This window comes from Moschus berezovskii, chromosome 18 (genome assembly GCF_049115385.1).
Source record: "Moschus berezovskii isolate FMDL1 chromosome 18, NW_MosBer_1.0, whole genome shotgun sequence".
NCBI lineage: Eukaryota > Metazoa > Chordata > Mammalia > Artiodactyla > Moschidae > Moschus > Moschus berezovskii.
In genome coordinates, this window is record NC_142477.1 from 12,029,007 (window position 1) to 12,047,468 (window position 18,462).

An 18,462-nucleotide genomic window follows, 5' to 3' on the forward strand; every position below is an offset into this window, starting at 1 on the left:
AAGGCATTCAGGTTACTTGTTTTGAAATGACAAAATCAGATAAAACATATTGCTCTAATTTTTTGCTTCTTTGCTCTTTTGGATGTTACAAAACAATGAATGAGGTATATTATACCTGCCTGATTGCCTCTCTGTGATGCTGAAGTGTCAGCAGTGATTTTTTTTTTTAATGACTGTATCCCATGCTCTTTTGAAAATAAACTTATATTAAAGATGAATTATACATTTTAGCAGATGGAATAAGGTTTGATTCAACTTTAATACAGTTTTATTAGTGGAAATTTCATATCAGAAGCAACAGGAATAGAGACCTGTTCTCTTTTGAAAATATAGTCCCCATAGCAGAATGACTTAGAGCCCCATAAAAAGCTAATTTGGAGCCTGACACCCATTGTTCAGTTCCCAGAAAAAGTCACCTCACATACAGTGTTTTCGAAAGATCATATTAGCTCTGCCAGTGAAAAAAGTCATTTATTATATATATATATATGATGTATATATATATATATCTTCCAAAACAAACCACCATTATACATGGTGTGTATATATATATATATATATATACACCTACACCCACCCACACACACATATATAACCTTTTCTACATGCTTGATAAAGAACATAAAAAGAAAAGAAAACATGGAGAAATTAGAAAACATAAACTAAATGAAATGGGAGCTCTGAATATGAAATAGAAAAAGTGAAACAAACTGAAGAAAAGTAGAAGATCATCATATAGTCCAGTCAATTTTAAACACAACTGCTCATTAGAAGCATATCCGGAGGTTTAGAGAAAAAAAAAAAACAATACCTGGGCATTTGTATTTTTCAAAAACTCCCAAGATAATTTGGATATGCATCTGGATTTTGAAAAAGCTCAGTGTTAAAGGCTCACAAGCTCAGAGGGAGATCTGAATTGTGAAAATCCAAACTATTCTTCTGTTAGCTTCCTTCTTTTAAATGTAAATAGTTTAATTTCTTATAAAAAGTTGACAGTGCCTTAAGATGATGATTGATCATTCCACTTGGATGTTACTGGTGTCAATCTGAAGCAAAGAGTCAGGCTGTACTTTAAATAACTTTGTTCTTGTTACTCTGCTTGAACTCAGGAACAGACAACCGCCCGTGTGCCCATCATCCCTCTGCACCTTGTGGCTCCAGAAGAGATGTCATGGGCTGTTCAGGATTTAGACTAACACAGACTGTCCTCAGAAAATGACATCCCCCCAACTTTTGTATCTTCCAAAACAAACCAACAAACAAGACAATCCCCACACCACTGTAGTGTAGGTTCTGTAGGAGGGATGTCAGTGTGGTGCATATAGAAATTAGAAGCTTTATTACTGTTCTCCTCAGGCAAATTCATGCATGCATGCTTGCTAAATTGCTTCAGTTTCGTCCAACTCTTTGCAACCCCCTGGACTGTAGCCCACCAGGTTCCTCCATTCATGGGATTTTCCAGGCAAGAATACTGGAGTGGGTTGTCATTCTCTTCTCCAGGGTATTTTCCTGACCCAGGGACCAAACCTAGATCTCCTGCATTGCAAGCGGATTCTTTACCATCTGAGCTACCAGGGAAGGCCCACTAAATGCTTTCTGTATTAATTCTGTTCCTGTTTTGTGACACAGTAAATCTGTTTGGAATTGTTTTACTTTGTTATTGAACATTTTCTAAAGCCAGTTTCGACCCTTTGGTGAAAAGCATAGGAAACTACTAGCCTCACTTTTCTCAAAAATTGCATTTAAAAAAATGCAGTCCATATTAGTTACAGTGGAGCTCTTGTGGAATGAAATAGCATTGCCTTTCACCTTCAGCTGAAGGAGAGAACGGAATTGTGGTCGTCTTGTTGGAATGTGACTGTTTTGCCTGGTATTTCCTCACCGGGGCGTTGGAGGTACTGTTCAGTTTCTGTTCTTATGATCTTAATTATCACAGTCATTGAAAACCAGGTTGTGTGCTATCCAGATTTCCAGTGATCTTCACTTTCATCTTTTCTGTTCATTAGTTCGCTGGTCTCAAATGCTCGCTGGAGAGCTGTCTGGGTCTAAATCTAAGAAAGTTGTCTAACGGCTCCAGACAGATAACGCTGTTTTCAAAATCAGAATAAGACACCGGTTATGGCAGCCCAGGCAGGAAACCCATTGCCCGCTGCCCTGGATCAGTGATGGACGTTCAGGGGCGAGGTGGACGGGGGTCACACAGCCAGTCCTCGAAGACCGACTCTCGCCAGCTCCCAGCTTCAACGCTGAGGAAAAGAAGCATGGCTACAAGGTAAAATGAGCTGGTACCCGAAAAGTGCAAGTGTCCTGCTCACTCACTGCTTCTGGCAAATTGTCAGGTTCTAGAACCCACACTGCTGCATCTTTTATAAACAATTCGTGAAGGACGATCCCGGGTCCTGCCAATAGGCCCCCAAGCTTCCTTCCACAGCAGCGCCCTCCTCATCTTTATCTGCCAAAGTTTGGGGGATAAAATATGTATAGTAATGTACTTGATATGTACTGGATACGTACAGAAAAAGTTGTATTATATCTTTGTGCTTACCTTTTATGTAAACAGTTTGTCTCACTGCACTGTGTGTGAGCATTGAAATAAATCCTACCCTTTAGGAAGCAATCTGATGGTTCTTCCCGTTGCATCTCCTCAGTGGCCCTGGTATCCCCAGATGCGCTGAGGCATGATCACAGCTTAAAGATCCTGGTTGACCTTTAAAAAGCACGTTCGTCAGAGCGAAGCTGCAGCTGCCCTCGGGGCAGACCCCACATCGCATGCCTGTGGGATTAGGAGTGAGACCTCCTGGGTGAGGCTCCGACGTGACCAACCAGCTCCGTGATGGTTCTGTGACGTCATAAACAACTTTCGCAGTTATTTTCAGAGGCAAAGGGAAATACAAGATAAACAAAGCCATTCGGGGTTTTAATTTACAAGAGGTCGGTATCTGGTCCTATTGATGATTTATTTATTAAGTCCTGTTGCACTCACCCTGTCTCCAGCACACCATATTCTCTCTTTTTTTAAATATTTTATTTAATATTGGGGTATAGACGATTCACAATGTTGTGATAGTTTCAGGTAACCAGTCAAAGCATTCAGCCATACACACACGTGTACCCATTCTCCCCCAGACTCCCCTCCCATACAGACTGCACATAACACCGAGCCGTGTTCCATGTGCTGTACGGTAGGTCTTCACTTGTTTTCCACTTAAAACATAGCAGTGTGTACACATGTATTTCAAACTCCCTGACTATCCCATCCCCGCCATCCCTCCCCTCCAACCCTGGTAACCATAAATTCATTTCAGAAAACCATATTCTGTTCTTCCTTGCATAAAAATATTTTTCTTTTTGTTTTGTAATGGCTTTGATTGAGGTATAATTTATAAACAAAAAAAACCAAAAGCTGTATATGGCTAATGTATACAATTTGATGAGTTTGGACATATGTACGCACTGTGAAGTCATCGCCACCATGAAGGTAAGAAGTATAATCCTTGAAACAAAGCTAGTGTGCAATTCGTAAGAATGAAATTGAAAAGGTAGTTAACAGAAAAAGGACTGCTAGAGAGGATGAGTGCCCAGAGAATATAAGGAATCCATTTCAGCCGTTTAAGAGTAGGCTTTGGTGCGTGGGGAGAGGGCGAAGAGGGCTGTTACCATAGAAGGGAATTTTAGGTCCCTTTCTTTCAAGGTGGAGCCATCCTGGGTAATGACATCTGAAGTGTGACCATGCCATCTGCAGACAATAAACATCTGTGGGTAGTTGTGACTGGAGTTGATGTCATATCACTGGTGAAGCATAAAGGCGGGGGTGCTGGAACTCATGCTGGCAAGGGATGAGAAGTAGCCAAGAAGCAGATCTCCGAACAAGAGAGGAGCAGTGAACTGAGGAGTAATCCACAGGGCTTCCCAGGTGGCGCTAGTGGTAAAGAACCTGCCCGCCAATGCAGGAGACGTAAGAGACGCGGGTTCGAGCCCTGAGTCAGGTCCCCTGGAGGAGGAAATGGCAACCCACTCTAGTGTTCTTGCCTGAAAAATCCCGCGGACGGAGGAGCCTGGGGGCTGCAGTCCACGGGGTCGCGAAGAGTCGGACACGACTGAGCGGGCCCTCGAGCACAAGCGCCGGCGCTGCGGGCGAGAGGAGGGGAAGGTCGGGTGGCCCCGGAGTTCCGAGGGACAAGCGGGGAAGGCGGGGATGCCGTGTGCTGGCTGTTCCCGGCAGCGGGAGGAAGAAACGGCCCCCCTCCTACAGGCGGGGAAGGGGTCGGGTGGGAAAGCAGCCGCCAGCAGACCTTGGGGTTTCAAGGTGCTACGGCTGAGGGAGCAGGCTAGGGAGGGTAAGGGGGTTCAGGAGATTTCCATAAAATAGCGTGCAGGGGAAGGGAGGAGGGGGGCCCCAGAAGTAGGTGACCTAGAGAGCGGAGAGGACGGGACAGGCCGCTGTAAGGACCCCGACTGAGGCAGGCATCCGTCCTGATCCCGAGGAAGACACCTGGGGACAGACAAAGGCCTGACACCAGCCCCAGCGTCGTTCTGTTGTCTCATTAATTGCATACAGATTTTTAGTTCAACTGTCCTATCTACTTCCGAACTCCTTTCAAGAAACCAGTAAACTGTTCTGTTTTTCTAAATTATGGTGATGGCCTGAAATCTTTCCCAGATATAAGACAACACCTACAAACGATGCTGAAGCTCCAGTGCTTTGGCCACCTGCTATGAAGAGCTGACTCACTGGGAAAGACCCCGATGCTGGAAAAGATTGAGGGCGGGAGGAGAAGGGGACGACAGAGGATGAGATGGTTGGATGGCATCACCAACTCAATGCACATGAGTTTGAGCAAACTGGGAGATAGTGAAGGACAAGGAAGCTTGCTTGGCGTGCTGCAGTCCATGGGGTCACAAAGAGTCGGACACGATTGATTGACTATACATTACAGGAATATCCTCTTGAATACTGGAGATGGTATCTGTGTTTCCAAAGAGAGATTTGGGCTTTCTGTATAATTTTTATTCTAAAGAGTTAAAAGTATTACATTGATCTATCAAAAGGCTAAAAAATAAGTTGAGAGATTTTAGGCCTGTTTTACACAACAAAGTACACAGAGGGTTGAAAACTTTTCCATGTAAGGTAAAATAGTATGCTGGTCTGGATCAACATTTTAAGACATTTGTAAGAGACTGTCATTGCTTTTGCCTTTAACTGGATGAGCTTTAAGATTTTATCATAAGTGTTATAAAACCTGATGGCTTGTATTAAAAATCTCAATTTTAAAAAATTAAAAATTTTTAAAATTAAAAATCTCAATTCAGAAATTATAAAATATTGTGAACTTGGCATTATTGATCAATAAACCAAAATGATCAAGCTCAGACATCAGAATTTAAATATCTTACTTTGTTTTCCATTCTAGTGATTGAGTCAAGCTATGGAAAAATCGGTCTCATTTTCATTTAACCTTTCAAATATCATCAACTCCTGGTAGAAAACTGCTAAGCAAATTAATCTGCCAGTTCTAGGGATATGCCAAAACAGATGTTGGCATTTTCTTATTATATAAACAACAATTCTAATGTGTTTTTATAGCTTTTCTCTCTTTTTTTCTTTCAAACTTGCCAGTTGTCTTTTTTTTTTTTAAAATTATAGTTGCTTTAAAATGTTGTGTTAGTTTCTTTAAAATGTTGTGTTAGTTTCTGCTGTACAAGAAGCAAATCAGCTATATGTATACATATCCCCTCTCTCTTGGACCTCCCTCCAAGGAGGGACCCCCAACCCATCATCTAGGTCATCACAGAGCACTGAGCTGAGTCATCACAGAGCACCTGTGCTGTACTTCGGGTTCCCACTAGCTGTGTATTTTACATATGGTAATATATATATATATGTCCATCTCCCAACTCATTTTGCCTTCCTTTCCCCACTGTGTCTGCATATCCGTTCTCTATGTCTGCGTCTCTATTCCTGCATTGCAAACGGGTTCATCTGTACCACTTTTCTAGACACCATAGACACGCATTAATATAGGGACTTTAAGGGTGCTTGATGGGAAACTGGACTTCCCAGGGGGCTCAGTGGTAAAGAATCTGCCCACCAAAGCAGGAGAAACAGGAGACGCGAGTTCGATCCGTGGGTCTGGAAGATCCCCTGGAGGAGGAATTGGCAACCCACTCCAGTATTCTCACCTGGAAATCCGATGGACATGGGAGCCTGGCAGGCCAGAGTCCTTGGGCCTGCCTCACAGAGTCAGGCACAACTGAGCATGCACGCACGCACAATACGAAACTGTCCTCCTTTGGGGCTTTGACCAGGTGGGAGGGAAGGACGGTAAAGCGAGACGGTGCTGATCCTGGCAGGCCGGGCAGGGGTAGTCAGCGATTCTGAGATGACAGCAGGTGGGAGCGGATGGGTGCACAGCAGAGACATCCAGAGAGCTCCCCAAACCAAGGGCTCCTAGGTGCTGAGTCGGCTCTACAGTGCTCCCCACTGACCATTTGAGGGAATGCTGCTGCTGCTGCTAAGTCACTTCAGTCGTGTCCGACTCTGTGTGACCCCATAGACGGCAGCCCATCAGGCTCCCCCGTCCCTGGGATTCTCCAGGCAAGAACACTGGAGTGGGTTGCCATTTCCTTCTCCAATGTGTGAAAGTGAAGTCGCTTAGTCATGTCTGACTCTTAGCGACCCCATGGACTGCAGCCTACCAGGCTCCTCCATCCATGGGATTTTCTAGGCAAGAGTACTGGAGTGGCTTGCCATTGCCTTCTCCGATTAAACCTCACCGTTTGTGGTCTTTCCCACACTAGCCCTGCCTCCCTCCATCCTTGCCTCTTCTCTCTTTCCGCTTCTCTTTGCTCTTCCTCTTGACAACTGGATTCTGTGGTTAAGTGAACGGATTCATTTGCATTAGGTTAGCTGAGCCTAAGAGCTGCTTTGTGGTCGCCGTCAGATAAGGAATAAAAAGTGAGGTTGTGTCACCTCCCTTAAGAGGCTCTTCTGATCTGTTGGGGTCATGAGATTAAGTCTAAGTTAAACTTGGTCCTCTCTGGGGTGCTGCTCCCAGAAGACTTCCAGGCAGAATAGCTTCCTCCTTTCTCTTTTGATTTGCTTTCCTGGTCATCCCTAAGCTGAGACCAGCACTGTGGCTCCTCATAGTGCTGATGTATTTCCTGGCCAGGTGAGCACCAGACATCTGACCTGGGAGGAGGGAGAAGTGTGTCTGAAAGAGGATTTGCCTCTGCCACCGGGGACTTGTGAGACCTGTGTGCAATCTGGGTGTGGGCAGCCACTCTGATTAGAGGAGAAGACTCTTGAGACTCCCTTGGACTGCAAGGAGATCTGACCAGTCAATCCTAATGGAAATCAACCCTGAATATTCACTGGAAGGACTGATGCTGAAACGGAAGCCCCAATCCTTTGGCCACCTGATGAGAAGAGCCGACCCTGATGCTGGGAAAGATTGAAGGCGGGAGGAGAAGTGGACGACAGAGGATGAGATGGTTGGATGGCATCACTAACTCAATGGACATGAATTTGGCAAACTCTGGGAGATGGTGAAGGACAGGGAAGCCTGGCAGGCTGCAGTTCATGGGGTCACAAAGAGTTGGACACGACTCAGTGACTGAACAAGAGCAACTGATTAGAACACCAACCTGAGCCCCCTTCTCTCGAAGCTTCGGTCCTGGACACTGGCTCTTTCTAGGGCAACCTGGTGTACGTATGTGTCCTTGCCTTTCCTAGGTCTTCTCCAGCTGTCATGAAGGAGGAGACAGAATAGGCTCTATCTTGAAAGCAGGACTCCATCTTGGGCCAGACTGTGGACGTTGAGCTATATGCCCAGTATCTATGGAAACGACACACCAACTGGAAAACCAGGCCCCTGGAAGGAAGAGCCCCAGGGCTCTCCATCGCCTAAAAGAATACCCTAATTATCTGTGTAACCGAACAAAATCCACATTCTATTATGCTTATTGGGGTATGACTGCAAGCCTATTGATAATTGTTCACTGAAAGAGGATTTGCCTCTGTCACCGGGGACTACCTAGGCTTAAGGCATTTGAATCATGAGTTAACTTTGTATCTTTCTTTTTCCTTTTCTCAGACTAGTTTCAGGGAATTTGGGGAGGTGGGTTTGGGTGTGTTAGCTTAGGGTATATAAGGTTTTCACAAAAATTGGTCGGGGTCCTTGGCTAAGAAGAGACTCTGCCTTGGGCCCGCCAGTGTAATAAGCTGCACTTCACTGTCTGCATTGTCCTTCTGAGTGAGTTTGTTTCCCTGTACGTGTGGCTACAGCAGTAATAGTACAGTGTGGACGGAATCCATGACGCTGACCCTGTCACTGTTGCATGGCCTTGATCTCCACCCACACCTGTCCTCAGGGCAGCTCCTCATGGAGTTACTGCCCGTTGGACATGTCTGTGTGATATATAGGCCGTGAGAGAGCCAATTTGAACTTTTCTTGATGGATATTTCCCAATTTAATAGCTCCTGGTGCTTAAGTTTCTAGAGTGAAATGTGAACTTGATGTCTTTGGATAAAAAATTGAATGGGGCTTTAATGTCACCCCAGGATGGACCCTCATTACTGCAGATGCAATCAGGCTTAAGGGCAGAGGTGTGAAATGTCAGGTCTTATGCTGGGGTGACCAGATGTCCATCTAGAGAACAGATATTCTTTCACGAATAAACTCTAACGATTGACACAGATGTCCTGGTAATTATTCTACACACCCTGACAAAAGGCATCCAAAGATGTCGCTGACTGGTTTTGTAAGAATAAAAATTCAATGAGGAGTGAAATGCTAAAAAAAAAGAGAGAGAGAGAAAGAATCTGAAGTGAGCATGAATCCAGTAGACACGGTTAGAATTGAACTCTAATGTCAGGAGGAACAAGTGAAAAAAAGGGACAAAGAAAGCAAAGTAAATCCTTAGCTAATAGAGATTGAATAAAAACAGGAAAAATAGAGAATGCCAGTTTTTGTAAAATTAAGCCATCACAGGACTTTTGAAGTTGATGTAGTAGTGGCTGACATATCAGGAGACATAATTTATTTAGATGTGCACCATTTCCTTGGAGAAGGAAATGGCAACCCACTCCAGTATTCTTGCCTGGAAAATCCCATGGATGGAGAAGCCTGGTAGGCTACAGTCCCTGGGGTCGCAAAGAGTTGGACACGACTGAGGGCCTTCACTCCCTCACTCACTCAACATTTCCTAAAAAGGAAGGGCTTTTGCTGACTGACTCATGAGAGGCTAAGGAAGACGTGGTTCACAAAGAGGTGAGAGCAGCTGTCTGTGAGGGGGACGAAGGGTCTGAGTGAACAGCCAGTTCCTACAAAGGTGAACAGTGAGAGTTCTTTGGGGTTGTGTTGATGGATGGCGTCAATGCATTTTCTAATGACTTAGGAGAAGGGACAGGCTTTACCATGGTCAAGTCTGCTGACAGCAAGCAGTGTTTCAGAAAGAAAGGACCAAAGGGAAGAACAGGGTGGGTACCTAGATCCCAGCGTGTCATAATCCAGGGAACCCGCAGGTGATGGCAAAATAACCAAATATATAGCAATGCATGTGGGAAGGCGTCCTCTAAGCTATGGGCCAGGCTGGGACATTTCCATCAGTTCAGCCTCCCAGGACAAGCTCTCGGCCTCAATGACTTCATCATTCAGCAGCCCCTGGGGAAAGTGTGTCCGTGCTTAGAAACAGCAAGAAGACTGCCGTTCTATTAAGAAAAGAACAAAAGCCAAATGCTCAGGGCAAGACCAGCGTCCATCAGTTGTCAGGTCCATGTCTGGCTTTGCTTCTGAGTGGATTTTTGACCTGACTAAATCTGAAGGTATTTGAAAACCAGCATGTACCAGCAAAGTGCCTAGAGCAGTAGAAATGGAGACACCCACGCAAGTCTTCCCTTGAAGTGAAAATACAATTCTGTGTCTGAATGTCAACCTCACTATGCTATTAGTTGTCAGAAAACTCACTGTTCCTAGCTTGGGGTGTGTGGAGGAGAGGGAGACAGAGTCAGCTCAGATCCACAGACTGTTATTAATCCTGGAGATGCAGTGCTAATATAAAAAATAAAGGATTTCCACGACCTACTCTCAAGGCCACAGCACAGCTAGGAAAAATAGATCCTAGGGATTAACTCTGACTACATGGTCAGGATTAGGTACCGCCGAGAAGACTCTTGAGAGTCCCTTGAACTGCAAGGAGGTCCAACCAGTCCATCCTAAGGGAGATCAGTCCTGGGTGTTCATTGGAAGGACTGATTATGAAGCTGAAACTCCAATACTTTGGCCACCTCATGCGAAGAGCTGACTCATTTGAAAAGACCCTGATGCTGGGAAAGATTGAGGGCAGGAGGAGAAGGGGCCGACACAGGATGAGATGGTTGGATGGCATCACCAACTCAATGGGTTTGGATGGACTCCGGGAGTTGGTGATAGACAGGGAGACCTGGCGTGCTGCGGTTCATGGGGTTGCAAAGAGTCAGACATGACTGAGTGGCTGAACTGAGCTGAACTGAAGTGTGAGCCGTGCAACATGGGAAGCTGTGGGAGTTGAGGGTGGATTTTGGGAGCTTCAGTGTAATTTCCTACGTCTTTGTGGGTAATTCAGGTCAAGGGGGTATTTCACATTTTAGTAGTCTGAGAGATTGTGATCACATAGTCTGAAACATTTTTTTCCAAACTTTTGTTATATATATTTAGTAATTTTTCAAAAATTATTTAACATCCCTTAACACTTAAGGCCTTCCCTGGTGGCTCAGATGGTAACGAATCCATCTACAATAGACCTGGGTTCAATCCCTGCGTTGGGAAGATCCCCTGGAGGAGGGCACAGCAACCCACTCTAGTATTCTTTCCTGGAGAATCCGCATGAACAGAGGTGCCTTGTGAGCTACAGTCCCTGGGGTCACAAACAGTCAGACATAGCTGAGCAACTAAGCACAACTAAGCACTTACCATATAAACATTAGAGAAGGCAGTAAAAAAAACTCTCAATCGTAAAAAGTGTCACAGTAATATTCCGCGTTTGTATATTGACTTTTACATCTTCTAAAGTGTGCTTTTGCCCCTCAGAAACTGATATCCTCAAACTAATCTGGCAAGTTGTGCAAGGGAATTATAACTGCTCTCTTGTGGGAATGGAGATTGCTCTTCTGAATGGGTGGGCACAGGTGGGACTGCCTGGGCTCGGCCTCTGACCCTGCCACTTACCGTGACCTTGGGATGCTACTTGACCTTTACATGCCTCAGTTTCCCATCTGCATAATGGTGATAATTATAACACTTACAGGGACATGTACTGTGCTGTGTGCCATGCTTTGTCACTCAGTTGTGTCCAACTCTTTGCAACCCCACGGACTGTAGCCCGCCAGGCTCCTGTGTCCATGGGATTCTCCAGGCAAGAATACTGGAGTGGGTTGCCATGCCCTCCTCCTGGGGATCTTCCCAACCTGGGGATTGAACCCTGGTCTCCCACATTGGCAGGCAGATTCTTTACCACTGAGCCATGTGGGAAGCCTCTGGATAAATGGAATTCAGCAAAAATGATCACTCTTACAGCAGCTGAATCAAAATACAAACCTCCTCTTTCATAGGAGCAATCTCATAGGAAGATGCCTTCTCGAAAATGCAAATCTTCATCGAAAATAGTGGAAAATGGGACTTTGTGATGCTGAGACAACTCTGTCAGATCCTGGGTGGACTCTCCTCCACCCCTGAGTAGACGCAGATCCTCCACACCAGGTGAGGTGCTGTCGGGTGTGGAGGGGCAGAGTGTACTGCACACAGCCTCGGGCACCTGGAAGGGGGAGGCACCTGGGCTCTGCATGAAGTTGCCGGAACCAGGGAGGAGGAAGGTAGACTCCTGAGAGCCTGGGCATGCGGCGCTCTCCCCAAAGGCGGGGACAGAGCAGAGGGAGGGCCAACATCGTCACGTTGTCGCAGAGCACAGAGTGTTGGTCGTGAAAGGAGGTGAGGATGCTCGGGGCAGGCTGCAGTGAGGCTGGGAGGACAGAAAGAGTTTGACAGGACAGAGCATTTCTGTGGAGCGAGGTGAGAGGGCAGGGGAGAAGCTAGATGGGTCAGGAGGAGGCCCCAGGCAGGGCTCTGGGAAGCTTTGTCAAAATCACAAGCAGCTCTTACTCCCTTGGAGGAGTGGCTTTAATTTCTTTTCTTTCTTTCTTCTTCTTTTTAAAAAACTGTTTTAAATTTTTGGCTGTGCCGTGCATGCTTGTGGGATCTTCCCTGACCAGGGATCGAACCCGACCGCCGCAGTGAAATCCTGCCATCCCCACTGCAGGGCTGCCAAGCAAGTCCCTGCTTTTGTTCTAAGTTTTGTGGTTCCTTTCTTTTTAAGTTAAAGTGTGTGTGCAGCACACTTAGAACCCTTAACGGTGGAGTTGGCAGGGCTAGGACGTGGAGACACCCGCCTCTCCCAGGCTGTTCCCCACACCCGGGGCAGCTGCTGCTGTCCAAACCCCCAAGCACGCTGCTACTCCGGGAAGAACAGCACCCAGAAGTCATCACTGGGAAGATGGTCCTTCCATAGACCTGGAGGCAATAAATTCAGCGCAACTGGTGAAAAGGGCTTTGTAATCTAGAGGCAGAGGAAGAAGGAGAGGTGGTGGGTGTCTTGGGAATGTGGAAGGCCCCTTGGGTAGGAACGGGACTTTTGTTAAGGACAGGCAATCTGTTCTTGGCAGTCAGTAAAGGTCAGATTGCCAGACCTGAAACCAGGATGCAGGGTGAGCTCTCAGTGCTTAGAAAATAGCCAACTGTCCAGTTTATTTTAAAATGCATCACTGTGAACTTTATTTTTTTAAGTTATTTATTTTTAATTGGAAGAGAGTTGCTATATAATATTGTGTTGGTAAACACACACACAAGAATATGACATCGGTAAACGTATGTCCCCTCCCTCTTGAACCTCCATCCCACCTGTTCTAGGTTGCCCCCGAGCACTGGATTTGAACTCTTTGCATCACACAGCAATTCCCCACTGGCTGTGTCTTCTGCATATGGTGGTGTATGTGTCTCCACGCTGCTCTCTCAATTCGTCCCACCCCTTCCCTCCCACACTGTGTCCAGAAGTCTGTCCTCCATGTCTGTGTCTCCACAGCCCAGCAAGGAGGTCGGTCAGTACCATCTTTCTAGAGTTCATATATATGCATTACTATACAATATTTGTTTTTCTCCTTCTGACTTTACTCCATATGATGGGCTCTCTGTTCATCCACCTCATTGGAACAGACTCAAATGCGTTCCTTTCTATGACTGAGTAATATTCCATCGCATATACATACCACAACTTCTTTATCCATTCATCCAGCACTGTGAACCTTATAGTGTAGTCAGGTTCTTTTCTGGAAGATTTTTCAGAAAGCGAGCTTCAGAAGTGTAACAACATTAATCTGGGGCTTGGGTGATAGCGGGGCCTCTTGTGGGCCGGCATGAGGTGTTGGAGTTTGTGGATGTGGTTCTTTGTGAGGGAGCATCACCAGCATTTGGAGTCAACAATGAGTCGTTATCCAGTCTGGGAGGACTCAGAGTTTAACCCACTTTGCCCATGTTTAATCCTATGAATATGAAGAAAAAGTTGAGATGCTGGGAAACAAAAGAAGGGAAGGGATTGAGGGCTAAAATCTGGAGTGCATCTCAATCCTCCGTTCATCCTTCCAGACCTGGACATGGATGTTTACACAATTCTGACAGCCTGAAGCAGAAAACCGGGTTGATGTGTCTAACTCTCAAATGGATGGGTTAGAAAGAAGGTTGCAATGTTTGTCTCTTTCGAGAATAAGTTTACTGTGTCTGCCAAGCAACACTGGATTTTCTCTTTTGTGATAGGCTGAGTTTCAAGGAGACAAACTACTTCCTGTGGGGAAGCTGTCTGCATTGCTTTTATATCACCTCCAAAGTGCTGTGACCAGTGTGTCCTGGGCCTACGCCTTCCATTTCCCTCCGCTCACTCTACTAAGGCTCAAAGGCTAGCCTTAAGAAAATAAAAATAAAAGCAAAGTCAGGAAAAGTTCAGGCATCTAACACTTTACCACCCAAAGTGCTTATTAAAAAATGCCTAAAGGCTCTTCAACTAAGTTGTATTACAATGGAAGTGAAAATGTTAGTCACTCAGTTGTGTCCGACTCTTTGTGACCCCATGGACTGTAGCCTGCAGGCTCCTCTGTCCAAAGGATTCGCCAGGCAGAATCACTGGAGTAGGTTGCCATTGCCATTTCCTCTTCCAGGGGATATTCCTGACTCAGGGATCAAACCCATGTCTCTTGTGTCTCCTCACTGGCAGGCGGATTCTTTACCACTAGCACCACCTGGGAATCCTGAATAAATATGATTAATGTAAAATTTTGCAGAGCTGAGATTGGAAAGAAAAGAAACACCACAAGTGCCTCAAATGAAGGGAGATTTAAATGCAGAGCCTGAGTGAGCGTTGAGAGTATTAAGCATGGGATAATCAGAAAGACATATTGTCTAAATACTAGGTGTTCACTGCCCCTGCAAGGACAATATTCCTTTCATTTGGGTGGAACTGGAAGCCCACTTTTTAAAATGGCCAGAATATAAAGACTAGTAGCAATTTTCATAATCCTTGAAATAAATCTTTACAATTTTGATGATATCTTTGGTCTAAATGACTTCAAACTCAAAACATTTAACTGTATTGGAAAGTTCATAGAAATAATTTATATTAAACAGTTGAGTCTGATGATTAATTTGAAACTGTTTATGTACATAGCTACTTGCACTGCACTTGTTCATGAGTGTTGAAGAATATGCATGCAGCAGGGTATGTAGAACACCAGAAGTGAAGGAAGGAAAGGGTTAATTAATACTAGCCCTACATGTGAACAAATGGGTGAGGTCAAATAGTCAATGTTAGCAACTAATCATGCCTAGAGGTATATTGCTGAATATTCAGAAATATTAATAGAGTAAAAACGATAGATTCATGAGTTAAAATTATGAACTGTGTATTTTATTGAAGTAACATTTCTAAGGGAAATTGTTTGGGACCTATACATTTAAATTTTCTTGAATAATTGATTCCTTGTGGGGCTTTGTGAAATTTGTGGGAAAAAAATTCCCTCAGCATATTTATAAATATTTATCAGACCAGGACATTAAACCTGTCAATCCTAAAGGAAACCAATCCTGAAATATTCACTGGAAGGACTGATGCTGAAGCTGAAGCCCCAATACTTTGGCCACCTGATGCGAAGATTTGATTCACTGGAAAAGACCCTGATATTGGGAAAGATTGAAGGCAAAAGGAGAAGGGGGCAGCAGAGGATGAGATAGTTAGATAGCATCACTGATTCAAAGAACGTGGATTTGAGCAAACTCTCAGAGATAGTGAAGGACAGAGGAGCCTGGCGTGCCGCAGTCCATGGGGTCACAAAGCCTCAGACACAATTTAGTGACTGAACAACAACGTTAAAACATAAGACAGTCCTGGGCTCCATGTCTAAGGAGCATACACGTGACTCTTTTTGAACTGCCCACTCCCTTCTAATACTCCCAGGGGCCAGCTCCTCTCTTGTTTCAAGTTCTTTATCATAAAGAAACTGAAGCCCCTGAGAACTCATCAGAGAACTCACCTTAAACTGTGCAAAAGCTGTGATCTGATGGCAAGCCACTCCAGTACCCTTGCCTAGAAAATCCCATGGATGGAGGAGCCTGGTAGGCTGCAGTCCGTGGGCTCGCTAAGGGTCGGACACGACTGAGCGACTTCACTTTCACTTTTCACTTTCCGCTTTCACACATTGGAGAAGGAAATGGCAACCCACTCCAGTGTTCTTGCCTGGAGAATCCCAAGGACGGGGGAGCCTGGTGGGCTTCCGTCTAAGGGGTCACACAGAGTCGGACACGACTGAAGTGACTCAGCAGCAGCAGCAGCAGCATCAGGGGTTACTCACAAGCCCCCACCCCACTTTCTCAGCAAGCAGTGCTAAGCCTGTGTGGAGGGCTTACTGTAGTTTGTTGGTTGGAAATGCGACTGGCAGTTACACAGATAGATTTGTATACTTACGGAACATGGGCTGGACAGAAACTGTGCACTTTTGCCTTTTGATATGACATCAGCTCAGACCTTTAAAAAAATTTTGAAGTGACATGTATTATGTAGTTTCTATTAGAAGGAATGCATCTAGGTCACAGTTACACAGTTACATGGAAAATTTCACACAGACTATATGATAGTCCAGGCTTTCTCCTAGAATATTCAAAATGCTCATCAAATGTTAATTTATACAATAAAGATGGCCAACAGGTGACTGATAGAACAGAATGTCACTTAGTATTTTAAAAACACAGATTCTGGGAGTCGAAGCTACCACCAAAACATCCAGAAATCTGACTTAACAGATACCGTACTTTGCATCGTTCATTGCTGCTGTTCAGTCACTAAGTCATAACTGACTCTCTCCGACCCCGTGGACTGTAGCACGCCAGGCTTCCCTGTCCCTCACTGTGTCCCGGAGTTTGTCCATTGAGTTGGAGATGGCCATTCAGCCATCTCATCCTCTGTCGCCCCATCCCCTTTTGCCTTCAATCTTTCCCAGCATGAGGGTCTTGATATTAATACGTATTTGCCCACTCCTCCTTCCTCCAGGACAGAGAGGATTGGTTGATGATTGGTGAGGGGACAAAGGTTGTGGAAGAGGGTAAGTGAAAGATACAGCGGAGGAGGGGCTGAGAGACAGCACTGTGAGGGCAACCGTACCTGAAGTTCTTAAATGCTTTTCTGGTCTCAGATTTAAGAAACCTGGGAGTTTGGAGATGCTACTTGACATCAACCAGTAATGAGCTGCTTTCAGTCTGAAGGCAATACAGTGGGGCTTCCTCCTAATTGTATGGTTTTCAGCTCCGTTGATGGAATAAATGCTGAGAAACCTAACACTTGAATGTGTTTGTGACAGGATGCTAAAGCCATAGATATATTTCGCTTGTTTTGAACCCAGACAAAACGTTTTCCAGCTTTGTATAGGGAATTTGGTAGCCACGCTGATATGGTGCTTGTACATTTCGGCTAGCTCCGGAGCCTTGTGCTAAAGTGGTTCTGTTTTTCCAGGTCAAGCAATTAAACTGTACAAGAGGGTTGTCATTGCTTTCCAGCTGCCTGGCAGCTAACATGCCTGGAAATGGCAAACATCACCCTTCATGTACTAACAGAAATGTCCATTTTTATTCCAACCATTACATACTCTTTATATGAGGTGCTTACACAGTAGAGACACTTGATAAGAAGGATATTTAGGAAAATAATATATTTTAACACTATTATAAAAGAACATTCCCTTCTCCAGGGGATGTTCCTGACCCAGGGGTCAAACCAGAATCTCCTGCATTGCAGGCAGATTCTTTACTCTGTGAGCTATCAGGGAAGCCCTGTGGACATTTTATTAAAAATCTTTTAAACTGACTGGGTGAGAGTACGCTTGGCATCGGGCGAGGCGGAGGTCCGCTGTTCGCCGGTCTCCGCGGCTCTGGGTCGCGGAACACGGTGGCTGCTGCGCGGGCGTCATGTCAGACAACGAGGACAGTTTTGACGGAGACGACTTTGATGACACGGAGGAGGATGACGGGCTCGATGACTTGGAGAATGCCTAGGAGGAGGGCCGGGAGAATGTTGAGATCCTCCCTTCTGGAGAGCGACCGCAGGCCAACCAGACATGCATCACCACACCGCATATGACCAAGTATGAGCGAGCCCGCGTGCTGGGCACCCGAGCCCTTCAGATTGCGATGTGCGCCCCTGTGATGGTGGAGCTAGAGGGGGAGACAGATCCCTTACTGATCGCCATGAAGGAGCTCAAGGCCCGGAAGATCCCCATCATCGTTCCTGAGCCATGAAGCCCCGGGCGTTGAGGAGCTCATCATCAGCGACTGAGCCGGAGTCTCCTCCGCACTGGGCCTCCGCCGTGGCTCGTCTCATAGTCTTTGTATAGTCTTTATACGTGAAAATAGTAAATTCTTCAACCTAAAACAAAAAACACAACTGACTGTGTATTTAACGTTTTATCCATTTTTTAAAATTGGTTTAAAATGTGAATCAGTAACAGAAATCCGTGGAGTAGGTGATGGCAACTCACTCCAGTATTCTTGCCTGGAGAATCCCTTGGACAGAGGAGCTTGGCCGGCTAGAGTCCACGGGGTTGCAAAGAGTCAGACACGACTGAGTGGCTGAACCCAAGAAATGGTAGCTTAATGTCCTGAGGGTTGTCGTTCTCATATAATTGGTCCAGGGCTGGTGCAATGCCTTTAGAAACCAGGGCTCCTTCATCCTCCGGCCCCTGAAGATATCCCCTCTTTTGGTCAAAAGACAGCTGCTCTAAGTATTATATCTGCGTTTTAGAAAGGGAGAGAAGGAAGCATGGGGATTCAGAGAAATCAAGGAGAAAAGGGGGCCCTGCACTAAAGCAGGGCTTTCTCAGAAGTCTGCAGCTGCCTTCTGCTT

At 45.5% G+C, this 18,462-nt stretch overlaps 1 pseudogene; it reads left to right on the plus strand.

The window, feature by feature from the left end:
• The first annotated feature begins 17,490 nt into the window (after positions 1–17,490).
• Positions 17,491–17,895, plus strand: LOC129553079 (DNA-directed RNA polymerases I, II, and III subunit RPABC2 pseudogene; annotated as a pseudogene).
• Positions 17,896–18,462: the final 567 nt, after the last annotated feature.